The 13,706-nt window shown below is 42.5% G+C and overlaps 1 non-coding gene across 1 annotated transcript; it reads left to right on the top strand.

Annotated features, from left to right (window-relative positions):
• The first annotated feature begins 6,129 nt into the window (after positions 1–6,129).
• LOC114684998 lies at positions 6,130–6,236 on the top strand. Its single transcript, XR_003733436.1, has one exon. It is a non-coding gene; the product is annotated as a U6 spliceosomal RNA (small nuclear RNA).
• Positions 6,237–13,706: the final 7,470 nt, after the last annotated feature.

Genomic DNA, 13,706 nt, shown 5'->3' with positions numbered 1-13,706 from the left:
GACTTGCCTATAGGTTAATTCGATGGAAGCATTTTCTCAACTGAGGTTCCTTCTTCCTGGGTGGCTCTAGCTTGTGTCAAGTTGTCAGAAAACAAGCTAGCCTAGGAGGGAATGAAAACCACAGGCCTGCCTGCAATCCAGCGGACATATTTGGACTGGAGTTAAAAGTGACTATCAAGGGGATGTAGGATTTATAAGACTGGATGAGATGACCAGGGGAACGTGGGTGGAAAGAAGAACAGGGATTGAAGACTGACAGTTCAGACAGCGAGAGGCCAGACAGAACTGAAGGAAGCAGGACATGGGACTGAGAAGGAACACGTCACGGGTTTCAAAGGAAACCAAGAAGCCAGACATGGTGGCACACGCCTTTAGTCCCAGCATGTACTGTGACTTTGCCATGCCTGTCGTCTTTCTCTCTGGCTCTGCCTCTAATTGTGTGGCTGGGTTTTCCTTTCCTGGGGAAGGAAGGAGATATGGCTGAAATAGAGTTAGTAAGTAAAAAATGTAGGGCAACCAATTAACATTTAATTTCAGGGATGGGGGAAATACTGCAGTTCTGGGTGGGTTTTTTGTTGTTGTTGTTGTTTTTGTTTTTGTTTGTTCTGTTAGTTGTGGTTATTTTTGTTTGTGCCGGTCTTGGTTTTGTTTTGTTTTGTGAGACGAACTCTCACATATCCTGGGTTGGCCTAGAACTTCCGAAATAGCAGAGGACGAAGAACTTCTTCACCTCCCGAGTACTGAGATTGCTGATGTACACCACCGTGTCCGGTACGCCATCAAACCCAGGGCTTCGATTGTGCTAGGCAAGCACTCTACCAACTAAGCTACACCCTCAGACCTGAGCCCGCGATTTCTTTTTAGAACAAGCTGTGTCCTAGTATCTAAAATTCGAAGTTAGTTATTTTATCAGCCCTACCTTAAGGCAGTTAGGTAATGCTGCACAGACAGGCCTTTAAAACAGTGTCGAGGCATGTAAGCACAAAGTTTAATCATGCACAGCTCTTGCCCCTACCTCCAACAGAGGTCTCTCACCACACTGTAAGACTCCCAAGACCAGCCCTCAGAAATCCACTGTCATGAAAGGCTACTCTAAATTCCCCTCCATTCTGCTGCAATATAATGCCGGCTTTCTAAGCTCATCCTTTTCCCTGTCCCCATGCCTCCCAGCACTGGCACGTTGGCTGGTTCAAGTTTCAGGTTCTTAGGGAAGTTGGTGCTGTCAGTGAACCCCACAGATGTGTGGGTTGGGGGAGGGGGCTTGGAGAATCCAATGCATTATGATGTTGGAGCTGGTGACTCACCTTCTATGGAAACCTGTAAGTGGAGTTTGTCTCTTGAATTAAGGGTATGTAGTCCTCTGGATGGTGAAGGTGTGGAGGGAATGGGAAGTGAATGGGAAGCCTATGGTATTGTACACTATTAGAAACTGCTAGGAGGAAGTGTGATGAATGGCATTGGTCCTTCTGAGATCATGACAATGTCTGCTATCTGTGAGATAGGATTATTGGGTCTGAGAAATCCAAAGAAAAAAGAGAAACAGTGAAGTGGCAGAACTGGAGGATATAAATGTAAATTGGTGGGACTCCGCTTCTGTTTCGTCTCTCGCTCTCTCTTGATTTCAGTATGGCCCTTTCACAGTGCCAGAACACTGGTTTTACAATGCATTAAAAAATTTTAATTGTAGAGCTTTTCGATTTTCTTTCTTTTTTCTTTTTCTTTTTCTGTTCTTTTTGTTGTTGTTTTTCTGTTTTTGTTTTGTTTTTTGTTTTGAGACAAGGTTTCTCTGTGTAGCCCTGGCTGTCCTGGAACTCCCTTTGTAGACCAGGCTGGCCTTGAACTCACAGAGACCCTCTTGCCTCTGCCTCCTGAGTGCTAGGATTAAAGGCATGAGCCACTACCACCCAGCAAGCCTTTTTGATTTTCATTATCTGACTTTAGTTTTTGAATTGCTTTAGTTGACAAAACCCAACTTTTTTTTTTTTTTTTTTTTTTTTTTGGCTAGATGTGGTGGCTCATGCATCTAATCACAGCCCACAGCACCCAGGAAACAGAGACAGGTAGGTCTTCATGAATTTAAGGCCAGCCTGGTCTACATAGTGAGTTCTACACCAGCCAGGGGTATATAGTGAAACCCTGTCTTAGGCAAGGGTGGGGGGTGGGGGAGAAAGGAAAATTCAAATCCTTGATTTGATTTTTGTTGTTGTTTCAAGACAGGATCTCATTATGTAGCTCTGGCTGTCCTGGAAGTCACTTTGTAGTCCAGGCTGGTCTCGAACTCACAGAAATCTGCCTGCCTCTGTCTCCCAAGTAATGGGATTAAATGGGATTAAAGGCATGTGTCACAGCTCCCAGCCTCACTTGTAACTGTTGAAGAGAACCCAGGTTGGATTACCAGCACCCACATGGCAGATCACAGCCATGTGTAACTCTGGTTCCAGGGAATCTGGTTCCCTTTCTGACCTCTCCCAGGTACCAGGCATACATGTGGTGCACACACATACTTGGAGACAAAATGCTCATACACATAAACAGAGGAGTTTTCCCATTGATAAATACTTGTTCCTCCCTCTGTAACTTACGTTTTTCTCGGTTCCCTTAATTTCCAGCCTGACGTCAGATGTTCTCATCTTTCCCAGGTTCTTTACTCCAAGATGACTAAGAAGAACTGGAAAGTTTCTAAGACTTTGCCCTCACCTAGACTTATTCCTGAGTGGAAGAATTTGAAATCTATCATAAATTACATCTTGAATGACAGAGAGGTGATTTGTGGGAAAGCTATGCATGTGGTGGGCTGTTGGAATGATCTCTTCCTGCCATGGGAGGATGGGGCATGGGTATGACATGAACATCCATGGAGAGCTCCCTTCATATAGCCAAACAACTTTCTCTTCTACATTAGAACATTAGCATTAAGGGGATGGAAAAATGGCTCAGGAGTTAAGATTGCATACTCTTCTCCCAGAAGACTGGAGTTCAGTTCCCAGAACCCACACCTGTGGCTCACAACTATCTGTAACTCTAGCTTGAAGAGGTCCAATGTCTCTAGCACACCCGTGCAACTACTCACACACAGAAGCAGAATAGTCCACTGGAGTTCAGTCTTGACATAGTTCAATGAATGAATGACTGCTTCATACATGAAGGTTCCCACATACACATGCACATAATTTTTGTTTGTTTTTCAAGACAGGGTTTCTCTGTGTAGCCCTGACTGTCCTGCAACTAGCTATGTAGATCAGGCTGTCCTTGAACTCACAGAGTGCTGGGATTAAAGGCATGTGGCACCACTGCCCACTGGTACACATATTTTTAAGAATTAATAAAAAATCTTTTAAAAAAAGATGAGCTCGGGGCTGGAGAAATGGCTTAGAGGTTAAGAGCACCAACTGCTCTTCCAGAGGTCCTGAGTTCAAGTCCCAGCAACCACATTGTGGCTCACAACCATCTGTAATAAGGTCTGGTGTCCTCTTCTGGTCATACATGCTGTATACATAATAAATAAATAAATCTTAAAAAAAAAAGATGAGCTCATTGAACTGGGTGTAGTGGGGTATACCTGTAATCCCATTGCTTGGGAGGCTGTCTTGTATATTATTATAGGACCAGCCTTAATAATATACTTCCCAGGGGCTCAGAAGAGCTTCTCACAAATAGCGAGAATTATTTTCGGGAAATGAATCTAATCACACCAAGCTCTTTGTCCGTGTACTTTATTCCTCTGGGATAAGATCCTATCTACACAGCTACAGTTCTGTACTCAAGCCTAGATCTTTTCTTGTCTGATTTGTCTCTACCTTTATCTGCTGTCCCCTCTAAGTTCTATCTTAATTCTCTCATCTTAGTTCTGCCTCATCTAGGTCCTTCTCATCTCCTTCTTACCCGTCTAGTACTTTACCATATGACTCTTCCTCATCTTCCATCTTGTCCTCAAGTTCTCCAGTCCTATCTTCCTCTCCATCTCCTTATACATCTAAGTTCCTCCCGAGTCTCTGGGGTGTTCAGTTATAAACCCAAGCAATAGCGATCCTCTGGCAGAGCAAGGTCACCAGGCTTGAATTCTTATGGGGTCATAAAGGCAGGTAAGAATTTTCCTCAGGCAGTGACATCAGGCTTTCTTTTACAACCCAAAATGGGAGTGGTAAAGGGGGAGGTCAACTGAGAGCTAATGATCAGTTAGTCAAGAAGGGAATTTATGCGCTCAATCTACATTCCTAGAAGTGGTTAGGTAAGAAATTAGGAGTCTATTGGTAAGGCTGTAAGAAAGGAGGGTGTCACCCTAAATTGCACAAGAAATAAAGCTATCTGCCTGACCTAGGAGACAAATGTTTCATTTGGCCTTGGATGCTTAAGTCTGTTCTTAGAAAGTACAGAGGTTTCTCTGATAAGATACTTTTGTCCCTCCGGGGCAGGGATTGTCCTGGCCAGAGCACTCTTACTGGTAGATGCCAATGAACCTCTGGACCCTCGGGGTGTCCCGGTGGGGTCTCGATGGAACCTCCAAAATGTTATGCCCAGATCAACCCCAGAGAGACCACCAGAGACCAGAGATGTCCAGAATGCAACAGCAAGGTTTATTGCAGGCGGCGTGCAGTACAAGCTGGCAGGGAACTCATCCCCAGGCACATCGAGGCAGGGAGGAGTCCCCCTTTCTTTGTGAAGCTAGCTTTTAAAGGCAAAAACCACAATCCCCCCACATTCCTTTCCCCCCTAATTAGTATTGGTTCCATTTTCCCAGACCTATATGTTACCTTTATCTTTATCTTTTGCCTGTTCAGCTGCTTTGTCAGGACTTTTACGAGCTGTCTCCAGGGTTGAGACATTCTGTCTCCAGAGTTGGGACATTTCATGATCAATCAGCCTCGCACCAGATGGTCAAACATCCTGACTTTGTGTTTTCGAGTTCCTGGGGCTGATATCACCATCTGGGAACATGAAACTGGCCTGGGCTTGTCTATTTTAAGATATCTTTTGCTTAAGCTTATTTTTCTCTGGAAAATAGAGTAGAGGTCTTATGTTTTACAAAGACCTCACAACAGGGAGGCTTGAACTGGGGTTCTGGCTGTGCATAGCTGTCAGTGCAGAAGGTTATCTAAATATTCCAGTAGTAGAGGGGAAATGGTGCCTAATAAATGATGGAAAAACTACAATAGTATACAAGAAACTCATAGCAGGAAATGGCTAATAATCAAAAATCAAATATCACCAAGGCTCCTTGAGCCTCAGCTTGACCTCTGGAAGGCCCTGGGCTTCTTCCAGGTATTAGCTTTGTCATAATCAGCTGAAATCCTACTTTATACATTTTTGCAGCTTGTAACAAGGCTAGGGCAGGATGGTTACAAGTTCCAGCCTGCGCTCCATAGTGAGACATTGCTTCAAAACAGCCAGACAGGGGCTAGACAGATGGCTTAGCTATGAAGAGCATTTGCTACTCTTCTAGGGAACCCCAGTTTGGATCCCACTACCCAGATCAGGTAGCTCACAATCTTGTTTAACTACAATTCCAGACGATTATGCCCTCTTCTGGCCTCCTTGGGCATTGCACACAGGTGTTGCACATACATATGAGTTTGCACATACACAAAATATCCACACATATGAAATTTAAAAATATTTTTAAAATTAAAAAACAGTATGGCTGAGCAATAGAGCACTTGTCTAGAATTCATTAGTGAGGGAGTAGAGATGTGGCTCAGTGATAAAACCTCTGCCTAGAATTCAGGAGGCTCTAGATCCAGTCTTTAGTATTGAAAAATAAAAAACAAACAAAACTATGAACATAATCAACTAGCCATTCTCAACTAGGCTTTCCCATCTGAAACATGCAAACAGGAGATGGTTTGAGTAGCTACCTCTCGGTTTTCAAGGCTACATAACTAAAGGAATCCTTTTATTCCATGAGGGGATGGTAGGGCTTTTCTTCTGGAACCTTAGTTAAAAAGTCCAGAAAGGCTGGAGATATGGCTCAGAGGTTCACTGGCTGCTCTTTCAGAGGTCCTGAGTTCAATTCCCAGCAACCACATGGTGGCTCATACCATCTATAATGAGATCTGTTTCCTCTTCTGGTGTGTAGGCAGAACACTAAATACATATAAATAAATAAATCCTTTAAAAAAAGGAAAGTCAGAGGTGCTTTCTTTGGCAGCACATATACTGTAACTAGAACTACACAGAGAAGATTAGCATGGCCCCTGCTCAAGGATGACACGGAAATTTGTGAAATGTTCCATAATTTTTTCTTTTAATTGTTTTTATTTTATATGAATTGGTGTTTTTTGCCTTTATGTATGTCTGATCCCCTGGAACTGGAGTTCCAGGCAGTTGTGAGCTGCCATGTGGATGCTGGGACTCGAACCTGGTTCCTCAGGAAGAGCAGCCAGTACTCTTAACCGCTGAGCCATCTCTCCAGCCTCTATAATGTTTTTCTTTAAAGAAAGAAAAAATCCAGAAGAATTCTGTTGTAGCCTGAGGCTAATTAGGGGAGAGGTGGTCCCCAAATAATGCCTTCCATTGGCAGGACAAAAAAATATCAGGCACCAATGAGCTAAACCAATGTTCACTAATCCCTCAGTGTTTATTTAATGAGCAAGTGTCTGCTCATACTTCTTAGCACCTGTCATTTTTCTCTTTTAGATTCAGGAAGACATCAGGCGTAATGTGATTGTCCTGAGTGACCGGCACCAGACTCTGTACCAAGAGTCTTATCATTTACAGAAAAAGCTTTTTGTGTGCTTCTACTCTCTGGATGCCAACTATTTCATCGCCTTAAACTGGTTGGAACAGTATGACAAACAAATACAAGTAAAGCTACTTCAATTTTGCTTCCTCCTTCATAATGCAGTTTATATGTCCCATACCTAAAATGTCCTTGTTTCAGAGTGAGAGGGATGCCTCTGAATAAATTCATATTATATGTTCACTCATTCATTCATTGAGACAGGGTTTTCCTATGTATTTCAGGCTGGCTTCAAACTCACTATGCGGTCCAAGTTGTCCACCTCAGCATCCTGGGTGCTGGGATTACAGGCTATGCCCCCACAGCTGGAAAATCAGTTCATTTTAATACCTGGCTCCATGCTGGAGTTCGACCTAGATTAGCGACCCCTTTACACTGATGACTTCCAGGCCCAAAGAATACATGTTCATCATAAAGTAGACTGAAGGCCAACAAAATGGTCTTGGACTCGGGACTTCTATCATAAATCCAGTATCTAGTGCTAGAAAACCCCCAAAGCCAAATCCTTCCTCTATCTGTAAGAGGAGACAGCCATTTTTCCTTACAGCGCACTCCCAGGAGATGCTCTTCCCGCTTGACCAGGCTTCTGTTTCCCACCTTCTTCTAGGCAGTACTATGGATACAGGAAAAAAATAAAGAAAAGAAAAGGATAGTCAAGAAGATGAAATTTCCCATGATGGCTGAAGTGCCACCCATCAAATCAATGGTCCACGCGAGCTCCCATCGCCTGTTAATAGCTTACTGCGACGACATGCGCCTGCGGCTCTTCGGAGACCACCGTCAGGCATTCGCCACTCTGAGCACAGTGCCTTGTCGTTTCTCCATCAGCTGTCTCTGCTATGACTCAGAAACTGGGGTGCTGTTTTCTGGTACTTCGGGAGCTGTGGTTACCTGGTTTATCTTAGCAAATGGCGAGGGCCTCCAGATGGCTCAAAAAGTGCCTGTGAGTGGTCGTGAGCTTGTACAGGACTTGTCCCTGAACTCATCCCTGGGCTTCCTGATGGCTCTGTGTGAGAGTGTGGTGAGGGTCTTTACCCAGGAGGGTCAAGGCCAGCTTAGAGAAGTGAAGACATTTACTTCGCTAACCAGCGGCTCCTCCCTCACCTGCTCCTGTACCTGTGTTTCACAGAACACCTTCTACGCTGGAAACAAGAACGGAGAGATCCACGCTTGGGGTATAGAAAACAGTAACTTCCTCCACAGCTTCAAGGCCCATTCCTCATCGGTGATGTGCGTCAACAGTAGGCCGGAGACCTACACCTTGTTCACGGCAGGGAGAGAGGGTTTGTTGAAGGAGTGGAACCTTGCTTCCGGGAACTTGCTGCGACAGCTGAACGTTGGCACAGGTCTGCAACAACTGCAGTTTATGGATAACAACACTTTCTTCTGCCAGAGTGCCTCTACTTTCTCACTGAATCGCCTGCCCCACTTTTACAAGCTCTTCAATATCTGCGGCTCTGCTCCGCAGAAGATACAGAGGGTCCCCTGTGGCCGTAACTGGACTCGTATCCTGTGTGCCACCGAGGACGGTTTACTGCGTTTCTTGTCTCCAGTAACAGGGGACCTCCTGGTTGTTACGTGGCCTCTGCTTATCATGGATAAGGCTGTGGCATGGGTCTATCACTCAGAGAGAGAGGAGCTCTTTGTAGCAATAGACAGTCCAGAGGTGCTGGTGTTTGATGTCACACGTTCCCCTTGTACAGCCAAATATATCGTGTGCACTTCAGAAAACTACAGAGATAAAGTAAAATGCCTGGCTTACGGGAGGTCCCATTTGGGCAATAGTAACAAAGGACTGATATTCTGTGGGCACGAGAGTGGCATTGTGAGAATCTTGTCTAAGTACTGCCCGATTCGGACCGAGAACACTATCCACTCCGGGGCAGTGCTGGCCTTGTCTACCCCGGAGGGTTTTGAAGAAAATCCTTTACTGTGTTCCTATGGCAAGGACAAGTACATACACCTCACAAAGGTGGTGCGTTCAGGGAAGAACATGACCCTAGAGCCTGTCAGTAAAATTCTCTGTGTTTATCCCTTGAAACATGTGGTACTCTTGCCAGATTCTGTGGGTGCTATCACTGAGCACTCCTGCTGGGTTCTCTGGCACTATAAAGATTTTCTAACATCACAATCAAGAGAAAATTTTATGCCGAGAGAGACAAATTGCCTGCACGAATGTGCTGTCACTTCCTTTGATGTCTGCCTCTCCCTGAAACTCTTTGTCACAGGAGCCACTGATGGATCAGTCCGGATCTGGGACTTCCGTGGGAAACTGGTAACTCAGTTTGACTCCGAACTGCATTTTGGTTCACCCTGCTTTGCCAACAATCGAGGTGACCTGCTTTTGACTTTCAACCAGAGCATCTACATAGTGTCCTGCCTAAAGTTACTCCCTCTTACTCGGCTGATGCACCTAAACACACTAAACATCGAAGATGAAATAGAAGAAATCCCGAAGCCCTTCCTTCCTAGTTTCTTCTTTTCATTTGAAGTGATATTTGTACCCAAATTTATGTACCTGGAACAAAGTGTTGGGGAACTCCAGGGGCTAGACACCCTTGTCAACAAACGGGCCATTGCTTTTGATGACACCGTGCCCCATGTTGTTGAGGGCAGGCATATTTCCGTCGTGACTCATGAGAGACCTGGGTTGTACTTTGTGGAGGATAAGTATGCTGATACTTCTGACTCCAAGCAGATGTATCCTAATGCCATCCCTGCTCAGTTACACCTACCTGGCTGGGACGGGCTGAACATTTACCACATGTTCCAAAGCTTCTTTGGCCAAGGGCGGGAATGGCCTTTTGCTCCTGATTGCTACATCCCTAACTCAGTGATCCGTGGCCGCCTTTGGCCTAATGGTACCCCAGTTTTCTTGCGCTATGATCTAAGCCTATCCTACAAAGATAAGGATAAGGATACACCTGAACCATTAAGATCCCGGTCACTGTCATCTGTGAGTCTAGGAGATATGGAACTGTTAAGGAAAAAACGGCGGGATGTGTACCAGGAGGACAAAAGACAATCCTATGGTATCCTTGAAAGCATGTCCAATAAAAGCTGGACAGGAAGAAGATTTAGTGATGGGCTTATAGAAAATTTGGTAGAGACCATTCTCAACCTCACAGTTTACTGTTCTACAGAAAAATATAAGAAGTATTTTGGTGCTCTGATACATATTTTTGCCAATTACCAAATCCCTTCAAAGATGCGTATTGAGACAGCCTGCCGCCTGCTCAAAGATATAACCCATTACAACTCCAGTATCCGTGAGCTAGCCTGGGAGATGCTGGAGAGGCTGGGCTTCATAAGCCACGTTTTTATCCTTCCAATGACTACGGGGTTGATGGACAGTGAGAAGATTGTGCGGACTAGGGTCTTATACCTTATGTCGAGATACACTGGCATCCAGACCAAGTCCATGCTGTTACACCAGCTAAGACGGCGAGATACCCTCCAAGAAATACAGTAAGTTGAATGTGAGCTTCCCTTTTGCTGATTCCTCTTCGTCTCCAGAACCTGACTGCTTTTTGCCCCATTTCTCAACTCCTTTTATTGTCTTTTACTCCCCTGCTCCACAATGGTTTCCCCTCGGTCTGCTCAGATGGAAAGTGCTGAGAATCTCTCCAAGTCACTCCCTATATCTTCCTGTGCCCCCTATCTGGGTCCTCTAAAATCCTTATGGCCAATTCCAGCCAGCCAATTGCTGACTTTGCCCTCTAATTCAAGGTAAACTTTATTAGCAGTCTGGGAGTGTCAGTGCAAAAAGATTTCCTGTAGCATTCCTCTTTCTGTCTAAATAAAAAGAAAAGGTTTTAACTTTCTTATTTAACAAAGTAAAACTACATACAATAAGAGCAAATGTCAGATATTGTCTAATTAAAAAGGAAAGATCTTAACTTTAACAAAGTAAAGCTGTATACAATAAGAACAATTATCAAGTAAGAGTTAACATTCACATTGTCCAGTACATTTGTATTTGGCAAATTCAGAGAAAATACTCTATTATCTATACCATCTTGATGAGTCCAAAGTTTTTTACCTAATTCACTTTCTGTCATTAACTTGTATTACCAACCTAGAAATATCTTTTTAGACCTTAAAATATTTTCTTAGATAACAACTTAAGCTTTTATGTCTCTCAACCTTATACACTTTACATCTCTTTTGTGAGTTTCTTTTCTGAGTTTGGTAACAAGTAAAATTGTAACTATAACTGTCTAGTTTTCAACCACATCAGAGACCTTTACATTGCTTGAGTAAACAGGAAATGCAGAGCAAACAACTTCCAAAACTACAGAAACACAGAGACATCTGGCTGCCTGGGCAGTCATCCAAGGTTCCTCTGCAATGTTGGGAGCATCCATCTTCAGCCTACAGGTCTAAAATATCTGACAGACTTTTCTGTGAGGCAGGAATTTAAGAACTGTCCTGCCTTGTCTTGGCAAAGTTTGGCAGTTACCTTCTTTTGTGTCCTGCTTTTCCAGTTTAGAGGGCATATTATCAGCAGTTGGGACAAGGGAAGTTTCTTGCCCAGTGGCTAACTTTGCCACAAAAAACCCAAACTACATATGGAGCTTCTTCAGTGCCCGCCATCTTTTTCTGAAGTAAATTGGTGCTGCAGACGTGTCTCACGGTCATGAAAACCCTTATGTAATTAAACCATCTTAAATGCCATATTCTGTAGATCTCGGAAGTGTTTGAAGACTATCTAAAATATATCTGTTTGACCTTGAAAACATACCTAACATGACTTTAAGTTTGATTGTTATAGATTACTAACTACTAGCCTGTCTTTCTTTATTATCCCAAATAGCTTTCAAGGACTAGAACTTTACACTTTAAAATGAGCTGCATAGGTACAATACCTTAAATAAAAGTAGAAACATATATACAGTATGTCCTAACAAAAATACTCTTAAATTTGTATCAATATACAAAAATATCTTAAACAAGAGTAGAAATAAATATACAGAATATTGTAACAAAAATAACTTTAAATTTGTATCAATATACAAAAATCCATGCCAATGTAAAATATTTGATATTAATAGTTGCTTTTTAGTTTAATAGTAGATTCAATAATCTGAGCTTTTATCCTGTCATTCCTATCACCCCATTTTTTTTATCTTTTTAGAAAGAGATCCCTTAATCTAACCTCCTTTGCTTAGTTTCATTCTTGACCATGACTAATAACAACTTGCAGCCAACCCCCCAAAATGATGATAAACATCCATAACCCACTGAGCAACCAAAACCACCCATTTCACCTCTTGGGAATATGGATGTTGTGTTCTTAAAATTACTTCATGTAGTCTGGGGGCGATGGCATCTTTAGGAGACCCTGAGAAGATTAAGATAACAATCAAGTCCTGGGAGAGCTAGCTATTGTCCAGTCTCAGTGTGATGGGAAGGTGCAGGGCTCGTCTGAAGTCCTGACTGGAGTAGTCTGAGGCTGGACCATCTTAGCTAACTGCTTTGAAGTTGGCAGGAGACATTTGTAATCCAAAGCTAATTTTTGGGTGGTGTTTGCCAGATTAATGATGTTATTGCAGTCCAGGTGGATTTGTCATTGCAGGCTCCATATTCTTCTTGGAGACCTCAAAGGTCACTGCCAGGAATGATCATGGGTCATTTCAGAAAACTTAAACATTTTAATGTCATATGTAGTAGATCTCTGAGAGTTTAAAGGACCACAATTTGTTAAGTACATTTGAGGTACACACACTTAGTTCTTAGTTACCTGCTTCAGACTCAATCCTGAAATCATGTATAGGAAGCTAGATGAAGCCTGTTTCTAGAATTATTTAATACTCTATATGACCATTAATATCATGACAGAAAGTATATATATATATATATATATATATATATATATATATATATACATAATCTCATACATTTTGAGATAATATTTATACCATAAGAAAAGTGTTAAAGAATCAAAATAAAACCAAAGGATTATGAGATTAGTGGCAATAGAACAGTCCATTAATTTTGCTTTCCTTCTGTCCCATACCAGGTGCCTCATCTGACATGAGATAGAGGTTTTGGATTTTTCTTTAACAAGCATGCTTGAGTTTAGAGAAAGAGAGAATCACACTCTAGCTCCAATGCTAGTTTTAATTTTTTAAAATTTATTTATTTATTATGTATACAGTGTTCTGTCTGCATGTATGCCTGCAGGCCAGAAGAGGGCACCAGATCTCATTACAGATAGTTGTGAGCCACCATGTGGTTGCTGGGAATTGAACTCAGGACCTCTGGAAGAACAGCCAATGCTCTTAACCTCTGAGCCATCTCTCCAGTCCTAGTTTTAATTTTTAATTGAACTGTGACTACAACAAAACCATTTGCCTTATATGTCTGTAGAGAATAGCAAAAACAAACATTTTGGAAGATCTATGAAATTTTATCCTGTTGGAAGTGTGCTATACCATTAGGCCAATTTATTCTTTTTCTTGGGACATTTTCTCTTGATGATTCATCCTTCAAATATCTCATTTGTCTAGTGGTCTTCAGTTTCCTTGTTGGATTCTTTTATTCTTCTGGAAAGACAAAAACAAAACCTTGCCCCAACCCTAACTTTGGGGAGTTCCCTTTTTTAGTATGTTATAGCTGATCAAATGAAAGGCATTTGTTAGTCTCATAAGTTAGTTTGGACTGAATGACCGAGTTGTTTGATGAACTACTGCCTCTCCTATTCAAGAGGTCTCTCCTGTTTGAATTTAATCTTTATCAATCATTATGGTATCCATAGCTTTTCTTCTTCCATAGAAACAAAAGCAAAACCTCCTCCCCAATGTAACACATATCCTGGTTTACATTCTGAGGTCAACACATCTTTAAAGTATATAGGCTGATTTAATTCAGCAGTTTTTTCTACTACCTAGTGTCTCTTTGCAGCTGTTGTTCCTTTCTCATTAGCATTTAAAAATTTTAAAGTTAATTAAGCATTGTGCAATCTACC

The sequence above is a fragment of the Peromyscus leucopus genome, chromosome 1 (genome assembly GCF_004664715.2).
Source record: "Peromyscus leucopus breed LL Stock chromosome 1, UCI_PerLeu_2.1, whole genome shotgun sequence".
Classification (NCBI taxonomy): domain Eukaryota; kingdom Metazoa; phylum Chordata; class Mammalia; order Rodentia; family Cricetidae; genus Peromyscus; species Peromyscus leucopus.
This window is presented reverse-complemented; position numbering and strand designations above follow the sequence as displayed.